General features: G+C 44.0%; 8 non-coding genes across 8 annotated transcripts; 3 read left to right on the plus strand and 5 right to left on the minus strand.

The window, feature by feature from the left end:
- Window positions 1-6,843: 6,843 nt before the first annotated feature.
- Window positions 6,844-6,916, minus strand: Trnav-uac. The gene has a single exon. It is a non-coding gene; the product is annotated as a tRNA-Val (tRNA).
- Window positions 6,917-7,217: 301 nt separating this feature from the next.
- On the minus strand, window positions 7,218-7,290 carry Trnav-uac. Its single transcript has one exon. It is a non-coding gene; the product is annotated as a tRNA-Val (tRNA).
- Window positions 7,291-7,547: 257 nt separating this feature from the next.
- Trnar-ucu lies at window positions 7,548-7,633 on the plus strand. Its single transcript is given in 2 exon segments — window positions 7,548-7,584; window positions 7,598-7,633. It is a non-coding gene; the product is annotated as a tRNA-Arg (tRNA).
- A 428-nt stretch (window positions 7,634-8,061) lies between these two features.
- Trnal-uaa lies at window positions 8,062-8,144 on the plus strand. The gene has a single exon. It is a non-coding gene; the product is annotated as a tRNA-Leu (tRNA).
- A 2,109-nt stretch (window positions 8,145-10,253) lies between these two features.
- On the plus strand, window positions 10,254-10,326 carry Trnak-uuu. Its single transcript has one exon. It is a non-coding gene; the product is annotated as a tRNA-Lys (tRNA).
- An 838-nt stretch (window positions 10,327-11,164) lies between these two features.
- Trnaf-gaa lies at window positions 11,165-11,237 on the minus strand. The gene has a single exon. It is a non-coding gene; the product is annotated as a tRNA-Phe (tRNA).
- A 104-nt stretch (window positions 11,238-11,341) lies between these two features.
- On the minus strand, window positions 11,342-11,414 carry Trnaf-gaa. Its single transcript has one exon. It is a non-coding gene; the product is annotated as a tRNA-Phe (tRNA).
- A 2,097-nt stretch (window positions 11,415-13,511) lies between these two features.
- Window positions 13,512-13,584, minus strand: Trnak-uuu. The gene has a single exon. It is a non-coding gene; the product is annotated as a tRNA-Lys (tRNA).
- Window positions 13,585-18,695: the final 5,111 nt, after the last annotated feature.

The following is an 18,695-nucleotide window of genomic DNA, read 5'->3' on the forward strand; positions in this document are numbered from 1 at the left end:
TTTTTTTTTTTTTTTTTTTTTTTTTTTTTTTTTTGTCAATGGACCTTTTTTTTATTTATTTATTGTGGCTCTGAGAATCAAACCCAGTGCCTCACATGTATGCTAGGCAAGTGCTTTACCACTGATCTACAACCCCAGCCCCATTTCCCATTTCATTTCATCATTCAGTAAGTCCTTATTTTCTTACACACTTACTTATTATGTTTTTATAATTGAAAGCCTATAATGTGCTATAAAATCGGTTTGTTGCAAGTTATTTACAGGACAGTCTACCCTTTTAATGTGTAGAGTTCCATGAAATTTGACAAATATATAAATTAAGTAGCCATGACTGTAATCAAAATACAGAATGCTTCCACCACCCCCAGATTTCCCCCATGCCACTGTGGAGTGAATACTTTTCCCCCACACCACCCTCTTCACCTGCAGACAAGATGCATTATGTGGGAAATTGGCTCTTTGTGATGGTTCATTTCCCATGTCACTTGACTGGTTAAGAGATACCTGGATTGCTGGTAAAACATTATTTCTGGGTGGTTCTGTCTGGAGAGCTTAGTATTTGAATCTGTGGACCTAGTAAAACAGATCGTCTTTATAATGAGGGTGGGCATCATCCAGTCCATCAAGGGCCCAAATAGAAAAAAAAAAAAAAGTAGAAGAAGGGTGAACTTGCTCTCTGCCTGAGCTGGGCCTCCCGTCAGCTCCTGCACCCAGACATCAATGCCACTGGGTTTGGGGCCTTGAGACTCAGAGCAGGACTAATAACCATTGGCTGTCTGGGTCCCAGGCTTGGGGATTTGGACTGCAATCATACCACTATTGCAATAGATTGAGTATCTTTGTCCCCACCACCCCAAATTCCCTCTGTTGAAACATACTCCCCAGGGTGATGGTGTTTGGAAGTAGAGCCTTTGGGAAGTGACTAAGTCTCAAGGGCACAGTCCTCATAGACTGCATTAGTGCCCTCCTAAAAGAGGCCCCAGAGAGCTCCTCTGCCCTTCCACTATCTCTGACAGGATGCAAGCCTTTGCCAGACACTGAAACTGCCAGGGCCTCACGTCTGGATCTCCCAGCCACCAGAACTGTGAAACACGAATTCCTGTTGTGTATCTTATAAAGCCCGGGGTGGTTTTTGTGGTGGTTGTTGTTTGTGTGTTTGTGTAGCTGCCCAAATGGACTAAGATACCCCCACAGGCCGATCTCTCACCATAAACCTCGTTCTGTATCCATCTGTGATCTATTGGTTCTGTTTCTCCGGAGAACCCAGGTCCAAGCACACATCATGTCGAATCCTATTTGGACTTTCCGGAGGGAACCCTTGATGTATCTTCTGTCCCTGTAGTTTCCCCCTTTCCAGAAAGTCACATGAATACCACCATAGAGCACATAACACTTTTGGATGATTTATTTCCCTTAGCATAATGCTGCTGAAATTAATTCACATCGTTGCATATGTCAGAAATTCGTGTTTTTTTGTTTTTTGTTTTCTCACTGTGGTATGGCTAGTACCACCATTGGCTTATCTATTCAGTTAAAAACGTACAGTTTGTTTCCAGTTTTTGAGATTAATAGAATCACTATAAACATTCACATATAGGTCTCTGTGTAAACATGTGCTTTCATTTCTCTCCAGTAAATGCCTAGAAGTGGAACTGCCTAGTCATCTAGTGAGTGCTTTTACCTTCGAAAGAAACTTCTAGCCCAGAGTGGTAGTGCATACCTGTAATTTTGTCTCTTCCAGAGGCTGAGGCAGGAGGATTACAAGTTGGAGGCCAGCCTGGGAAACTTAAACCCTACCTCAAAGAAAAATTTAAAAAGGACTTGGGGTGTTGCTCAGTGTAAAAGCACCCCTGGGCTCAATCCCCAGTATCAAAAAAAATGAATGAATGAAATTTCAAAATTCTTCCTAAGTGGCTGGATGATTCCGCATTCCAATGAACAACATAGGACACTCTCAGCTGCTCCTCACCCTTACCAGTACGGGGTATTGTCAGTTGTATGATTTTATTTTGTGTTTTAGTTTTTCTACGAGGTATGTAGTGATATTTTATTGAGATTTAGTGTGCATTTTCCTAATAGCTAATAATACTGAGAATCTTTTTATGTTTTCATTTACCACCTCTATGTATTCTCTTTGGTGAAACATCTGTTCTTGGATCTGTGCCCATTTGTTTAGTTGGGTTGTTTGTTTTCTTATTATTGAATTATAAGAATTTTTGGTTTTTGTTTTTTGAGGTTCCCCTTACCACACCCAGGGATTTAATCTAGGGCACTTTATCACTGAGTCACATCCCCAGCCCTTTTTATTTTTCATTTCAAGACAGGGTCTCACTGAGTTACCTAGGGTCTCACTAAATTGCTGAAGCTGGCCTCAAACTTCAGATCCTCCTGCCTCAGCCTCCTGAGCTGCTGGGATTACTGGCATGCGTCACTGTGCCCAGTGAATTAAAAGAATTTTTAAACAAATTCTGAATACAAGAATTTTATCAGGTAAACCTTTTACAATATTTTTTTCTCCCAGTTAGTGACTTCTCTTTTCCTTTAACAATGTCTTCCCTGCACTGAGGACCAATCCATATCTTGCCTTATGTATCTCTTCATCTGGCTGGTTGTTTGTATCCTTTAAAATATCCATTACAATAAACTGATATATTTTTTAAAAATAGTGTGTTTAGAGAAACAAACTTTTTTATGTTGATGAAATTAAATTTATTCATTTTTTTTAGTTTCTGGATCATACTGTATGTGTCTTATTTAAGAAATGTTGCCTAACCAATGATCACAAAGTTTTCCCTCCTCTCTCTTCTTCTAGAAGAAATCCCCGATAGCTTCAGGTTTCACATCTTGCTCCGTGATAAGCCCTGCCTTTTCAAAACTTTCAGTGGAGTGATTTCCAATGAGACCTTGCCCTGGAATGTGTGTGCTGTGTTTGAAAACCTTCAAAGACGATCTCCCAAAAAGAGGGAATAAAGTTTCTTTGATGGATAAAAATTTTGATTACAAAAGATCTTGAATTAAATTTACTTTCACAAGATCAAAATTTTTAAATACCTCTGTCAAAAAAAGTTTTGTTTTGTTTTGTTTTGTTTCTCAGAATCACCTTCAATTCCCCATGCATGTATGAGTCACGGCCTACTGCAGACGGGGAACCCAGCAGGGTACTGAGGAAACCTGTCTCCTTGACCAAACTTCAACCAGACTTCTCTGAACCCCCTCCCAACTATGCACAGACCCCAGCCACCCCCCATCCTTGCCCTGCACAAAGCCCAGTTTCAGCAAGAATCATGCAAGCTCAGTTTATGAAGAATCCACACACCCTTGATATCTAATCATCCTGCTTCAGCAAGAATCCAGCTAAGTCGGCTCTCCAAGATTCCCTCAGCCTGAGGTCTCCTCTTAGCAATTTTCTATCCACCAGCACCCTCCTCTGACTCTTCTTTGTGGTTATAAATCCCGCCTTACTGTACTTGTAGTTGAGTCAACAATCTTGACACCTATTGCAACAGTCCTGAATGAAGTTTTCCTTACCATTTTATCTAGCGTCAGAATTTTTTTTTAAACTTAACAATAGTTGGGGGTCGGGGAAGAAAAATAAAAAATAAAAAGCAAAATGTCTTGAGCTCATGGATCTCGATACCACAAAATTAAATAAGGGCCAGAAGGAAGGAGTAACCAGTTCCTCTGATGCTGGGGTTGAAGTCAAGAATGAAGAAGAGGAAGTTGGATCCGAATTGTCATGAATGGGGAGCCGTGGGTCTTTAATGATGAAGGAGCAGAAGACTCAAGGACTAGGCAGCAGGTGTCCTCGTTCATTTTAGGCTGCTGTAATAGAATGCTCCAGACTAATTTACAGTGAACAGAAACAATTCTGGATACTATACTTATATTCAGCACATTTGGCTCGTGGTTCTGGAGGCCGGCAAGTCCAAGAACAAGGGGTGCCACTGGTACAGGCTTTCCTACCGCGTCATAACAGGCCAAAGGGCATCACACAGTGAAACAGAGCAAGAGGTTGGACTTGCAGCTTCCAGTCCTTTCATAATCAGCACCAATACAGTCACGAGGGGGGATCCCCCGTGAGCCAAACAGCTCCCATTGGCTCTCACCTCCCAGCACTGCTGCACTGGGGAGCACGTGTGCCATACAAGGACTTAGTGAACACACAGCCACACAGCAAGGAAATGTGGCAAGAAAGAGGCTGGAGAGGAAGACCACGGCTCAGAGGGCTCCGGGGTAAAGGAAACAGGAGACGTGAATTACACTTTAGAGAAGTCATTCTGATTGCTCTGTGAAGCTTTGACTGGAGTAGTGTTAGAGCAAAGATGGGGATGCTGTTGGGAGGTCGGAGGAGAGATGACAGAGACCCACTGAGCAGCAGAGTGGGGGAGAGGGGGGTGCAGATGACACAATCTGCAGGACCTGGTGACTGACTACATGGTAGGAGAGCAGAATGAGGGGCAGTCAGAGTACCTGCGTGGTGTCTGACTGGGGTGGGGTGTGGTGATGCAATCCCCCAAGAAGAGAAATTCAGAAGGGTGTATGTTTGGGGGCAAAACCGCTTGTTCTGTTCGGATAATTTGTGGTCTGGGTTGAATTGTTAGGGTTTAAATATTAGGTGTCTCCCAAAAGCTCACCTGTGAGACAATGCCAAGGAAGTGTAGAGGGGAGATGACGGGGTTATGAGAGCCTTACCCTACTCAGTGTGTTAATCCCCTGGTAGGGATTGATTTGGTGGTAACTGTGGCAGGTAAGGGGGTGGCAAGAGGAGGTGGGTCATTGGGGACATGACTTTATCTGCGGTAAGGGGAGTCTCTCCCTGCTTCCTGGTGCAGGGCACTGAGCCACTTTCCTCCATCACACTTGTCCGCCATGATGTTCTGCCTCACCTCGAACCTCAAGGAATGGAGCCAGCCATCTATGGACTGACACCTCTGAAACCATGAACCCCCCAAAAACTTTTCCTCCTCTAAAATTGTTCATCATGTCTTTTGTCACAGCAGTGAAAAAACTGACTAAAACACCACCTAAAAATCATATCTTGAAGCCTCAACCCCCAGTGCCTCAGATTATGACCTTATTTACAGATAGGGTCTTCAGAAAGGTAAGAAAATTAAAATGTGGTCATTAGGGTGTGGCCAGATCCAAGTAACTGGTTTCCTTGAAGAAAAAAGGGGGGAGTTTGGGCACAGAGATACACATAAACCAAAGACAGTGCAAAGAGACAGAGAGAGAAGACAAGCTGAGCAGAGACCTTGCAAATTAAGATCACATATTCTAACTGCAGCATTTCCTAAAAATGTCCCTAAGGGAGTGATATTGTTCTACTCAAACTGTACCACACCTACCTGTCAAAACAGAATTAATGACATTTACTCCCTGTCTACTAAGTGCAGATAATCTGACATATACAGATGTACTATTTCACCATATCCTCTCAAGAATCGTGTGAGATATTATCCCCATTATACAAAGAAAGAAGTTCACCCAGCAGTTAAGCAGCTAGTCCAAGGCCGTGCAGCACAGACTGGTTACGTACTGTGCCCAGGATACACAACCAGGAAGAGATGACTAGAAACTGAACCTCAGTTTAGTTCTGGAGTCTCCAGGTTGAACCTCTGGACTATGGCCTTTGTGACAGGTGCACACAGGAAAGCACAAGGAATGGGTTTGATGAGCCCAGGGAGTACAAGAAACCATACCTACTTTAGCAGAGCTTCTGGAAAGTTCTAAGGGGGTTAAGCAACATGCAAAGGCAGGAGCATTTTAATTTCTGGAATCAGTGTAATTTTACCAAGCAGACCGGTTTACACCCGTGACCTTCAGTCCCCAAAAGTCTTCATAAAATCCCTTTGTAAAAGCCCATCTTCCCTCTCTTACCCATTACAAAACTTTTAATTATATAATCATTGAGAGAAAATATAGCATAATTTTTGAGATACATTCTCAAAATAAGGAAGTACTTTCTAACCAAGAAACTGTAAGAGTTCCTCCCTCCCCCAAATAAGGGGATGATGAATTAGACCATATAAAAAATAGGTAATTTCTGCATAGCATAGAGTAAGTATCATAATAAAAAGACAAATGGCAAGTCTGGGGAATACATTTGCAAAATTAGTCCCCCGCAGGGCACACGCGGTGGTGGGGGTGGCGAGGAGGCGGTGGCCCTTTGCAGGTCAGAGGAAGGGTGCGCATGCGCAGGGCTCTGTTCAATCCCCAGCGTTAAATATATATATTTTAAATGTCCTGAATCTGAAGAAAATACAAAGAACAACTAGGAACCAGAAAGAAAACATTAACGATATAACAGAAAACCTGACAAGAGGTAAAGAGTTTAAAAGAAGGGACATGAGAAGGATTTTGAATTCTTTACCCTGCGCACATTAATTTTTCAAAAAGTATTTTTAATTTCAATAAATAAAATATAAGTCTGTGGACCAGAGGTTAATCAACAAGGCAGGAGGTGGACTTCGGAATGCTCAACCCCGTGGTGCGGTAGCGGCTTTTAAAGGTAGTGCGGGAGGAGCTTAGACGATGGCACGTACTGAGCGGCAGGGCAACGCTGGGGACTCCGCGGAGTCAGCTCAAGAGTCCTGAGCTGCAGGCAGCTCCACCAAGGGCGCAGGCGCAGGCTGCTGTGAAGAGCCACTTGCACTTCCCAGGACATGCCACATGGGGGCAGCCTCAGCAGCCCATTCGACTGAATGCTCAGGAAAGCGGGGACAGGGCTGCAGGGCTGGAAACGCCAACGGGACTCTGGCTAGACCGCTCCTCTCCAGCTTCCTCAAGCAAAATGTGGCTCGAGAGGCAACACAGAACTCAAAAAGGCAGCCTTGTAGCACAAGCTGGTTCCACTGGGGCTCGAACCCAGGACCTTCTGCGTGTAAAGCAGACGTGATAACCGCTACACTATGGAACCACGTGCAAGGGATAGGCACCAAGGTTACTTAATTCAAGATAATAAATTTTAATAAGGTACAAAGAAACCGAAACTGGATGTTCAGGGACTGCGGATGGAGGAAAAAGCTCCAAAAGAAATACAAACGTTCCAACGCTCAAAGGAAAAAGGCTGTTGATTTAAGACTGAGCACGCTGCGGACACCGTGGAAACGACCGCGACTGCAGCTTCCGGAAACAAAACCAAAATCCAAGGTTTAAAAATGGTTAAGGTGAAGGGGGGCTGGGGGCCGGGGGCCGGGAAAAAAAGAAAAGCAACTCCGTGGTTCCACTGGGGCTCGAACCCAGGACCTTCTGCGTGTAAAGCAGACGTGATAACCGCTACACTATGGAACCCCGTAGGTACCAGGCGGGCCGGGATATCATAACTGCGCACAAAGACAATGTAACTGTAAACGAGATCAGGTTGGGCGCTTGGCAAACGTGCTGGGAAAGAAATTTTCAAAGCTTTTCAGATTTTCTGGCGCGGATCCCAGGCAAGGCTTTCCTCGGCCACACGGCTGCGTGGTTACTCTGGGGAAGGCAGCGCTCGGCTCCCGGCTGCGCGCGGCTCCTGCCCTGATGTATAAAGCGCGAAAGAAAATCAGCTATCTGGCTCTGTGGCGCAATGGATAGCGCATTGGACTTCTAGATAAATGGAGGAATTCAAAGGTTGTGGGTTCGAGTCCCACCAGAGTCGCTTTTTTTAAATAAACGGGACAGCAAGTAGGAACGAAAATCGAGGATCAAAACTGCAACCACCCAGGGGGGGTCACGAACTGGAAGGACTCAAGAGATTTCAGTCCCTTAATATGTCCCCTTACCAAATAAAAGCAAGAATCAAAGGAAAAACCCTTGCTTGGGCGTGCTGGGGTTCCTGCCACCCGAAATGATCCCGCTACTTTTTCCAATCACTGTCACGAGGCTCCAATTCCTGGTCACCAAATGAAGACGTTAGCGAGATACGAGCAAAAGTTACTGAGGAGTCCCCGCCATCACCATCACCATCACCATCACTCCGGGTTATTTTTTAATTCCAAGAATTTTTTTAATTTTAGAACTTTAAAAAAAAAAAAAAAGCCCAAAATTGCCGAAGTAATCAAAAACCAAACTAAGGGGTCCTCAGTTACCAGAATGGCCGAGTGGTTAAGGCGTTGGACTTAAGATCCAATGGATTTATATCCGCGTGGGTTCGAACCCCACTTCTGGTAAAGAATGGTTGTATTTTCTAAATCCTGAGTTTGTTTCCAAATAGACCTTAAACGCAAGTCCTCAAAGGAGGGAGAGATCACGTGTTAACGTGAAAAAAGATACCTGTTTTTCGCCAGTAAATAAAACTTGAAGGACACCTTTGGAGCTGATGCTTTGCCAAGTGGAAAGAAAACTTCTGGTTGAAATTTATAATTCTTTGAGTTTAAAGGTACAGAACAAGGACATTGTGCTGTAAACACGTTCACTGGTAGCAGGGGTTTTGTTGTTTTGTTTTGTTTTTTCTTTTCTTTTTTTTTTCTTTTAGATCCTGTAAGCTCCAAGTACTGTTCTAAGTGATCCCAGTGACTCGGGAGGCTGAGGCAGAGAACTGCAAATTGCAAGTTAGAGGCCAGCCTGGGCAAGTTGACAAGGCCCTATCTCAGAATAAAAATAAATAAATAAATAAAAAGGGCTGAGGATGCAGTTCAGTGGTAGAGCGCCCCTGGGTCCAATTCCCCAGTGTCACCACAGAGAGAGAGAGAGAAAAGATGAAGCAAGGTGGCACAGTGTAGTGGCATAGAGTTGTCCTTTACTTGACATTAATATTCAACCCTCCCAACCAAATAAGGACTCCCAAGGATCAATTCTGTCCCTCCTCCTCCACTCTAAGCCTTCCCTGACCAATGGCCTTCATTCAACTAGCCCCTCATTCAAGGAGTCTCTGAGAATTTGCCTTGCAGGAGGCACTGAGCCACGCGTGGGGGAACGTAGAAATATCCTAAAAGGAAAAAACACAGCCATGTGGGAAACAGTGAGAGATTCATTGTCATCCTTAAAAAAAGACATCTTTATTAGATTTTTTGATATATATTTATATACATATATGGCATATATAACTAAGTATAATTCATATGTGCACATATTCTTTCATTTTTCACCAATAAATATATACACATCCTATGGCACATTGCATCCTTTATATCCAGCATAACCTGAATATCTTATATCTTTCCATAACTGGCTATTTTTATTATTTGTTTGTTTGTTTGTTTGTTTATTATTTAGCACTGGGGATTGAACCCAAGGACACTTTTCCACTACATCCCAGTCCTTTACCACTGAGCTACAACCCCAGCCCTCCGCTGATCCCTTCATACATAATTTCCTCATTGCTTCCTGATATGGTGGGTTGCCTCTTAACTCCAAGAGCTAAAATGTGTGCGAGGCTCCAACCTTATATGATTCCAAACGCTCCCCTTCCGGCAATCTTTTCCAATGCCTTTCAGAATGATATGGCAAAGACGTTATGAAGAAGCAGGACAAGTCTTTAAAAAAATGACTAATGACATGCATTCAGGAAACAGCTGCCAAGATAACAGGTCTCCCTTTAAAAAGATTAAAAAGTAGCCCTTAATTTGCATGTTCAGCATCTTTCTCCACCGAAGCAGACTCCCAGCGAAGTAAATGATGTCATTGCCCGTTTGCCATTCCCTCTGATCAGAATTCTTTTTCCAAGTCTTCAGGGCCGATCCCAGTCACCATTCATGGCTCGGTTTAGGCCTAACCCTAGAGAGCGTGGCTGGGTGGTCCTGGCCCCATCCTCCCAGGTGCGCCAAGGCTGGCTCAGCACCTCAGCGCTCGCCTGAGGACCTCGGGTTTGCTGTGATCCGGCCCCACCGAGGACGGACAGCGAGGCTTTGCAGCGCCACGAGTTTGCTGAGGTCCTGGAGTGCAGAGGGCATTCAGTGGGGGTCTGTCGGATGGTAGCCCAACTATTGGACACCTGAGCATGCATCTTCCTCCCTAGACGTTCCAGGGCTCTTCTCCTACCAAGACCGGGATTAGAAATCGGTCCAGAGGTTCTGAATCTGGGGAATTTGACATGGAAGTGCCCCATAGGGCGCCTGAGATTGGGGCTTGCGGCTGGTCAGACAGGAAGCTGTGCTGTTAAACTTTATATTCTACTTGTGATGAGAGAAGGGCAGCATTTGTCCAGACGCCAGCTCTTCTCGATTTTGTAGGAACACTTTGTCACCCGAAAGACCCGGGATTTTAATCCAGGAGGGAAAGAATGCTGGCACGTGGCCTGTTTTACTGCGGATAGACTAAGGGAAGACTATCTTTACAGAGCCCGGATAGCTCAGTCGGTAGAGCATCAGACTTTTAATCTGAGGGTCCAGGGTTCAAGTCCCTGTTCGGGCGTGTGTGTTGTTTTAAGCCTCAAAACAAACTTGCTTGAGTCTGTAGCTGAGCAAGCAGCAGAGAAGACACAACCCGAAAGGTTGTTTGCTGCGCCATACCTGGAATTTACTGAAAAAGTGAAAGTGTCCAACGTGGACATTTTTCCCCTTAAGTCTGATAGGTACTACTTTTATATTCAAAATATCAATAAATACATAAGTAATACAGTTGCACAACCAATAAAAATAAATAAAGTTGCACACCTGTCAGAATCACAAGAGTAATACTTTGGGCAGGAATTCTGCAGCTTTGGGCACTGAGGAATGTGTTCGGGCACTTTTTTATTAAAAGCTTAGTGAGGAAACTGAGATTTGAAGAAATATTTCCGGTAATGCATCATTTACAAGTCCCCAACGAGGCACGGTCCTTCACCAGATTCATGGGCTCCTTACTTTGTGAGTCTTGCAGTGGAAATAAATGTTTTTAGGGTCATCTTTATATCTGTCACTGTTAAGAAAATTTGCATCCCTAGTAAGGTAAGTACACTAAGGACAAACAACCCAACACCTTCCACCTGTGTGGTAGACATGCCAGCCTCCACAAAATAATGCTTTGCCCCATATATTGCTACAAGTAGTACATGGAGCGACTATGGACTTGGAAACAGATTATCCTGAGATTTAAGAGGCTTAAACTCTTTGGGGTCCTCATAATGCTAAACTAAATAAAATTAACTCATTCTGTACCCCTTGAAGGGACACACATAAAGCTCTGTGTGTACGCGTAGGGTAGTGTAGGTGTACTTGTGCAAATGGGGTTGAGGAAGTACACTTGTTGCACTTCATTCAACAAAAGTATCTGCCGAAACCCGGGATCGAACCAGGGACCTTTAGATCTTCAGTCTAACGCTCTCCCAGCTGAGCTATTTCGGCAAGGAGAAGAGTAGGTGCTACTCTACTGGGCTTGCAGTGTAGGTGTAGTTGTGCAAATGGGGCTCAGGAAGAACACTTGGTGCACTTCATTCAACAAAAGTATCTGCCGAAACCCGGGATCGAACCAGGGACCTTTAGATCTTCAGTCTAACGCTCTCCCAACTGAGCTATTTCGGCAAGGACAAGAGTAGGTGGTACGGTGCTGGAGGGAAATTTAAAAGACAAAGAAAAAAATGTTCATTTCCTTTCACCTCCAAATTTTTTAGTCCCTAATTTCATGTTCAAAAGTGTATTCTTTAAAAAAAAAGTGTATTATTTTTAGCCATGAAATTTTGAGAACAGTGACATAGAATATTAATTCCTGTCATATGGGGACACTTTTGTGTTCTGCATCGTCCCAGATTACCTTTCATTGTCTTCCTAATTCTTTCTCTACCTCTAATGAGAATAACAACAGCCACTGAAAACCCTCTCTGTGCCCAACACTTGATCTATTTGGTTGCATTCAGTCTCTACACACCACATGTGTCATAATGTTGATATGATGATACAATAATTCTTGAAATAAATCATTTGCCCCCAGCCATCCAGAACTGAACCAGATCCGTCTGACTGTTCTGAAGACTGAAAGGGCATGGTTGAGACTTTAGTTTTTAGTCTGTCATTTTTCACCAAAGGGAAAGGAGATGAACTGGAAGAGGAAAGACCAGAAAGAACCAACACTCTCCACCACCTGCCCTGTCTTGCCCAGCCTGGACTGTCCTAATTGAGTCAAAAAGATTGGAGCAGAGACTCTACTTTTAAAAGCTGCCAAAAGTGGATTTGATCAGGTTCCAAGGGACTCCCTCAGGGAGAAGGAGGAAAATTGGGGTGTTTGCCACAGCTCCTTATCTGTTCTTCTCCCTGGAATGCTTTCTGACAGTCTCACCCAACCATTCCACTCTTTCTTGGATCAGTGACCACTGGTTCCTTTAGCACATACCTATTGAGCAAGTTACATGAATATGGGTTTATAATCTTTGGCAAATATTTCTTTGAAATGGCTCCTTACCTGTTCCAATATGTATCTTTTGATTCAGTTCTAAATTGAAAACTCTTTAGTAATAATAATAATTACCATCTATCCACTGCCTGCTTTCAGGCAAAGCCCCTGTTAAGCACTGCACAGGGTTTCCTATCTCATTTAATTAACACAAAAACTTTATGTGATGGAAGCTATTTTTATTATTATTACAAATTATTATTCCCAAGGAAGCTGAGTTTTAGAGAGGAGGAGATGGTAATTGTGGAATCTGTGTGGATCCTGAGTGAAGGGTGAAGACCCTGCCTCAAATTCAAGTTCCACCTTCACCTTGACCTTTCCCTCTAATCATCACTGGCTGGGGACCAAAGTCCATCACCTGCTAAGAGGGCAGCTGACTCCTTCAGGCCACCTTCCCATACTGTCAATGAAATTAAGCTGGGCTTCTTTCTGTGGCCTGGCTGAACCAAGGAAGGCTCAATCTCTGGTTAGTCAAGAGCCGCACCTGGACTCTCAACTGCCCAGGGAAAATTAGTTCACCTGGGTGACCTTGTGCCTGAGCTTTTTATGTTAACAAGCCAACTTCCTAAAGGCTTGCTGTAGGTGAAATTTCCCCATATTTGGGTGGGTGCTTTTTATCATTTTGTCCCATTCCAGCGCCTTTTATGCATTCTCTCCCAGCGTGCGCCCTCCTTCCCCCACTAACAGAAGCTGGTATGTCAACCTCAACTTCACTCAGTACTCTGGGTCACACTTTGGGACCGGCCGGGGTGGGTGTGATTTGGTCTAGTTTAGAGAGGGGAGTTGCTCTGTTTGAGACTTCAGATGATCTCTTCCTTTTCAGGGAAAAAAAAAAAAAAAGTCTAAGGGACGGGTTGAAAGGTGCAGGGTCCGTGCCATATTCGCAGGCACCTAGCAGGAGCAAAACCCAAGATAGCCAGCAAGGGAACGAAGCGAGGTCGCAGAGGAGCTTGTTTCCCATCCTGCAATGCAACAGCAGTAGTTGGGATTCAGCAGCAGGGAGATAGGCTGCAGGATAAAGGTGTCTGCATGCGCCACGATGATAGATTAGAAATCTCTGGATGCCTTCGCACAAGGACCTACAAGTATTCATCCTCCTTAATGCCCTTGCTTCTTTGCAAGAACTGTTTGGAGTCATTGGAGTAGGCACTGCAGGAATTCAGCATTCCTCTCTCTAAAGGTGCTTGGGATCTGAAAACTAGTTCTTATTTGATTAATAAAAAAGGAAGCTACGCCCGAACAGGGACTTGAACCCTGGACCCTCAGATTAAAAGTCTGATGCTCTACCGACTGAGCTATCCGGGCCCACAGCACAGCTGCCACTTTATTGAGAGAAAACTGTAATCATTTTTGCTGCACAGTAATAACCATATCATTGGCGAGTTTCTGGGTTCCTCGTTAGTGCGTGATTCAATCTAATCCCCAAGTACGGACCCCATGGAAGCGAGGACGAAGTGAGGAAATCTGGAGAGCACGTGGCTCATGTATGCCTTGGCAGCTGGATACAGACTCTTTTTAAAATAAAATAAAACACGCTCCTCATTTATTTGGAGGTACCTGCACCCTGGCACACGTGCACCCCGAGTTCTGCAAAATTGCTCGGAAAGGAAATCCTCCTCCTAACTGTCCCCACCCCTGCGCGGTGCTCCGTCCTAAACCCAAAGCGCACAGGCTCAGAGACCACAGTTCGGAGGTTAAAGGCATCAAGACGCCACTTCCAATTCCTTGCCCCCCGCCGACATGCCCACTTCAAAAGGCAGAGACCTGGGAAGCGAACCGAAGCGGCTGCAGCCCGGGCGGCCTCCGGGAAGCCGGCCCCACGCCCCCGGGTCCCGGCGGGCAGGTCCCTCCGCACGCGCAGCTCAGAGCGGTTCGCTGGCGGAATCCACCGCGGGCCCCCTGCTGCTCACCTGTAAGCCGCGCTATTTTCACAGCGCAGATCCGGTCACAACCTTCAGTTCTCTGAGCCTCTGTTCTGTCGCTAGTTGGAATGTCACCTCCCTTTCAACGTCTGTCCCCTCGTGGCTCCCAAGCACCTGTCGAGAAAGAAGAATAATTTTACTTTCTACCTTTTGGAATTCTCAGCTGAGACCCTTGTGACAAAAGACAGAATAATGAGAAAAGCAACGCGAAGTGTATTAACATGTGCATTTCACGTATACATGGGAGAGAGCCAGGGAATGTGTGATTCTTAAAGGGATGCTCTAGAATTCCAGTTTATATAATAGCATCTTCAACAAAGAACGTTAAATTTTTGGAGAAGTGACAAGAAATATAGGACCCTACCTCTCCAGGGACAATAAATTACAGGAGATAGATAGATGGCAAAGTATTGGTAGATAAAGGTAGTTAGCAAAGTCATACAGAGAGATTCCTCCAGTGCCATCTCCACACTGATAAGGGAATAAGACTACATTCAGTGAGCAACCTTTGTCCTTCTTGGTAGATAAGAGAATAGGGACATCTTTGTAAATTTATGTCCTGCTTTTAGACAATTGAGGGAAAGGTAGAGAACTTCTTGGGGTATCTGCTCCTTAAATGCCTTTAACTCAAAATAATTCTTATGCCAAAATGGCATATTTCGGGGTAGCATATTTCAGTTATCTTTTCCAGATTTGAGAACATTGTTTAAATGCCATCCTCTCTAGGAAGCTCCCTATGACATGAGCAGCTGGCAGAGTAGCATGTGGCAGGGAAAACCAGAAAACCTTAGGACTACACCTTGGAAAGTGAGTTGGAGTTTGCACACCTGCAGGAAGCTGACCCAGTCAGAACTCCACAGTCTTCTCTGAGCTTCTTGCTCAGATCCCAAGAGGATTCAGGGATTCTCCTTTTCTCTTCAGTCAGAAAGCTGGACAGGGTTACAGGCCCAACACTTCCTAGGAGTGTGACTCCCACCTCTACATCCCCCAGGTAGCTGTCCTAGGCTCAGAGCTGTAGAAACAGGCTTCCACTCTCCATTTCCTGTGCATGATGTGACACTTTAAAATGTGCTGTCAGGATTCTCCAGAAAACCAATAGGAAACACACAGACAAGGAGAGAGTTTTTTTAAGAACTTGGTTCAAACACTGGGGTTGGCAAGTTCAAATCCTTTAGGGCAGATTGACAGAAAATTCACATAAGAGTTGACAGACGTTGGGGTCTTGAATTCAAATTCAGCAGGTCATAAACTGGAGACTCCAGCAGGTTTTTTGTATCAAAATTTGAGAAGTATGTCTTCATCAGAAAAAAAAAAAATCCTTTTTTGCTCTTGAGGGTGTCTGATGACTGGATGAGGTACAATCACATTAGGGAGGGTAATTGACTTTACAATGGAATATTACTCAGCAATAAAAGAGAATAGGTGCTGGGGTTGTGACTCAGTGGTAGAGCGCTTGTCTAGCATGTGTGAGGCACTGGGTTCCATTCTCAGCACCACTATAAATAAGTAAATAAAATAAAAGAGAATAAAATCACGCATTTGCAGGCAAAGCCTACTGATGGAAATGTTTACTTATTTAGCATAAAAGAGTAGGGTTTATTCAAGTGAGAAAAGACAAACTCCTGTAGGTTGAGGGGGCTGGAATAGGGATTGCCACTTAAATGTACTAGTCTAGGTGTTTATACAGCTACTGGGTGGGGCATTGATCATTATCTATGCTAATCAGGTATTGGAAAAGTACCAGTACTGTTGGTCAAAATCTATGCTAAACAGCTATTGAAAGACTGTTAGGCTATTGGTTAGAACTCGAGTCTGTAGCCTTCACTCAGGTCTGTCCCATGATCATACTTTTTTTTTTTTTTAAATACTAGGAATTGAACCCAAAGCTTTACTACTGAGCCACGTCCCCAACCCTTTTATTTTTTATTTTGAGACAGGGTCTTGCTAAATTGCTGAGGCTGGCCACAGACTTGCCATCCTCCTACCTCAGCCTCCGTAGCCACTGGGATTACAGGATTGTGCTACCACCAGCTCCATGATCACATCTTTAAAATAAATACATTCACAATAACATCTAGACTGGTCCTAGACCAAACAATTGGACATCCTGGCCTAACCAGGATGGCCTTAGGCGTGAGCCTAAGCAACTCCATTTTAAAGCTCCAGTTTGAAACCTGCAATCTCACGAGGCAGGCCTATGGAGCCCTCCAGTATGGCCCTCAGGCACAAACAAATCACTTCTCCCCACCCTGACAAACTCAGTGAAGTCTCTGGCATGTTGTCCTCGCCCAGAGGGGGAACAGCGAGAAAATCAGTTTGGGGACCACCAGACCAGATGTTTTAACATCAGATAAATGACATAACTGAGAGACCGGATGGCCGCTGATAGAGATTGAAAGCGGTGTCAAAAGCCCCAAAATTTGGTATAAATAATGGAGCAAATGAACAGACATTCAGCCAGCCGACACTAATGCCGGAGAGCATTCACTCTCACGCTGGAGAGCCTGATGAGGACCTGGACTGACATCCCAACTCTTCTCATCCTTTGCCTGATCCTCTGCATTTTCCTCACCTCTCTCAAACTCTACAACCACATCTTGACCCTGGTGAGATCCGCAACTTCTCCCTACGACCCAGGAGAAGCCTGCCTTGGTTCCTGACTGATCACTACGGTCTGAGTGAATGTGCATCTGCTGGACTTAAAGCCTAAGGCTTGAGACTTTTGATCTGACAGTAAAACTTTGCATGCAGAGGGAATGTCTGTCATGAGCCTGTCATGATTAAGTGTGTTTGCAGTGCTTAGAATTAATCTAGAATTGTTTGCTGTGGCTTAATTAATCTAGAATTGTTTGCTGTGAATTAATTATGTCTATTGCAGTGCCTAGCATCCAGGATTGTCATTTTCTTGATTAAGAACCTATAGAGCAGGCTGGAGATACAGCTCGGTTGGTAGCGTGATTGCCTCAAATGCACAAAACTCTGGGTTTAATCCATAGCACCACCACCAAAAATAAATAAATAAATAAATAAAACATTGAGTGATTTGAGCGAATAAAGCATTGACAAAGGCAGAAGTGCATAGACATTCTTTATTTCTCCCATTCGACTACATAATTGAGAAACAGACCCATCACGCACTCTGACAGGCATCATGCAAAGTTTGAACTGCCCAATTTGTTAGACCACCGTTTTTGTTTCCTTCCTTTTGGTCATTGTTGGATTTTCAAGGGTCTCTTACTTGAAAAACCCAGCCATTTGGAAGAGGAAGCCTAGCTGACATCTTGGCAGATTAACAGAAAGGGAAGGCTGTATGTAAATAGGGCTGCAGAGTGTTTGTCTCCATTTTGCCTTTTGCCAGTGAGTTCTTAGAATGTGAGAACTAGACTTTGACCCTCTCTCCGCAAGGTTCAGCCTGACTCCTACCTTTAAAAAAAAAAAAAAAGTGTGTGTTTCAATAGTTAAACTGTGGAGCCAACCTAGATGCCCTTCAATAGATAAATGGATTTAAAAATATGGCATATGTACACAATGGAATATTACTCAGCAATAAAAGAGAACAAAATCATGGCATTTGCAGGTAAATGGATGGCGCTGGAGAAGATAATGCTAAGCGAAGTTAGCCAATCCCAATAAAACAAAATGCCAAATGTTTTCTCTGATATAAGGAGGCTGACTCATAGAGGGATAGGGAGAGGGAGCATGGGAGGAATAGATGAATTCTAGATAGGGCAGAAGGGTTGAAGGGGAAGGGAGGGGGTATGGGGTTAGAAATGATAGTGGAATGTAATGATCATTATTATCCAAAGTACATGTATAAAGACACGAATTGGTTTGAATATACTTTGTATACAACCAAAGATATGAAAAATGGTGCTCTATATGTGTAATAAGAATTGTAATGCATTCTGCTGTCATATACTTAAAAAAAAAAAAGTGTGTGTTTGTTCAATTGCTTTCACTTGAGTGGAGTGGTTCCCTAACAAGGATTTTTGGTTTGGGGTTTTGAGGGCTTTTGTTGCTTTTGTTTTTAGGATTCAGTCCTGAGCCTCTAGATTCTTTTGTCCTTTAACCCAATCCTAAAGGAATGTGAACAACTCTGGAGACCTGGGGTCAGGTAAAGTGGCTTGTTCCTGGGGTCTTTCTTGGTGATTTCTGCCACTGGTTGATGGGTGCAAATGCACTTGTAAACTTTGAAATATGGAGGACCAGAAATAGCACAGGTCTGCTTTGAAATTCAGTTCCTCCTAAGTTGAGTGTCTGAGAATTTTTCCTGGGTCTTAAGATGGGTGCTACATAGAGGGCAGAGAGGCCAGAGGATATGATGTACACTAGTGGCTTGTGATTCACCAAGTAAAAATACAGGGTACCCACTGAAATCCGAATTTTACAGAAACAAGGAATATGCACTTTGTTATGTCCCATGCAATATTTGAGACAACGCTTACACTAAAGGGTATGTGTTGTTTCTCTGCAATTCGGATTTGAGTGGGCGTC

Source organism: Marmota marmota, unplaced genomic scaffold, assembly GCF_001458135.2.
Source record: "Marmota marmota marmota unplaced genomic scaffold, marMar, whole genome shotgun sequence".
Classification (NCBI taxonomy): Eukaryota; Metazoa; Chordata; class Mammalia; order Rodentia; family Sciuridae; genus Marmota; species Marmota marmota.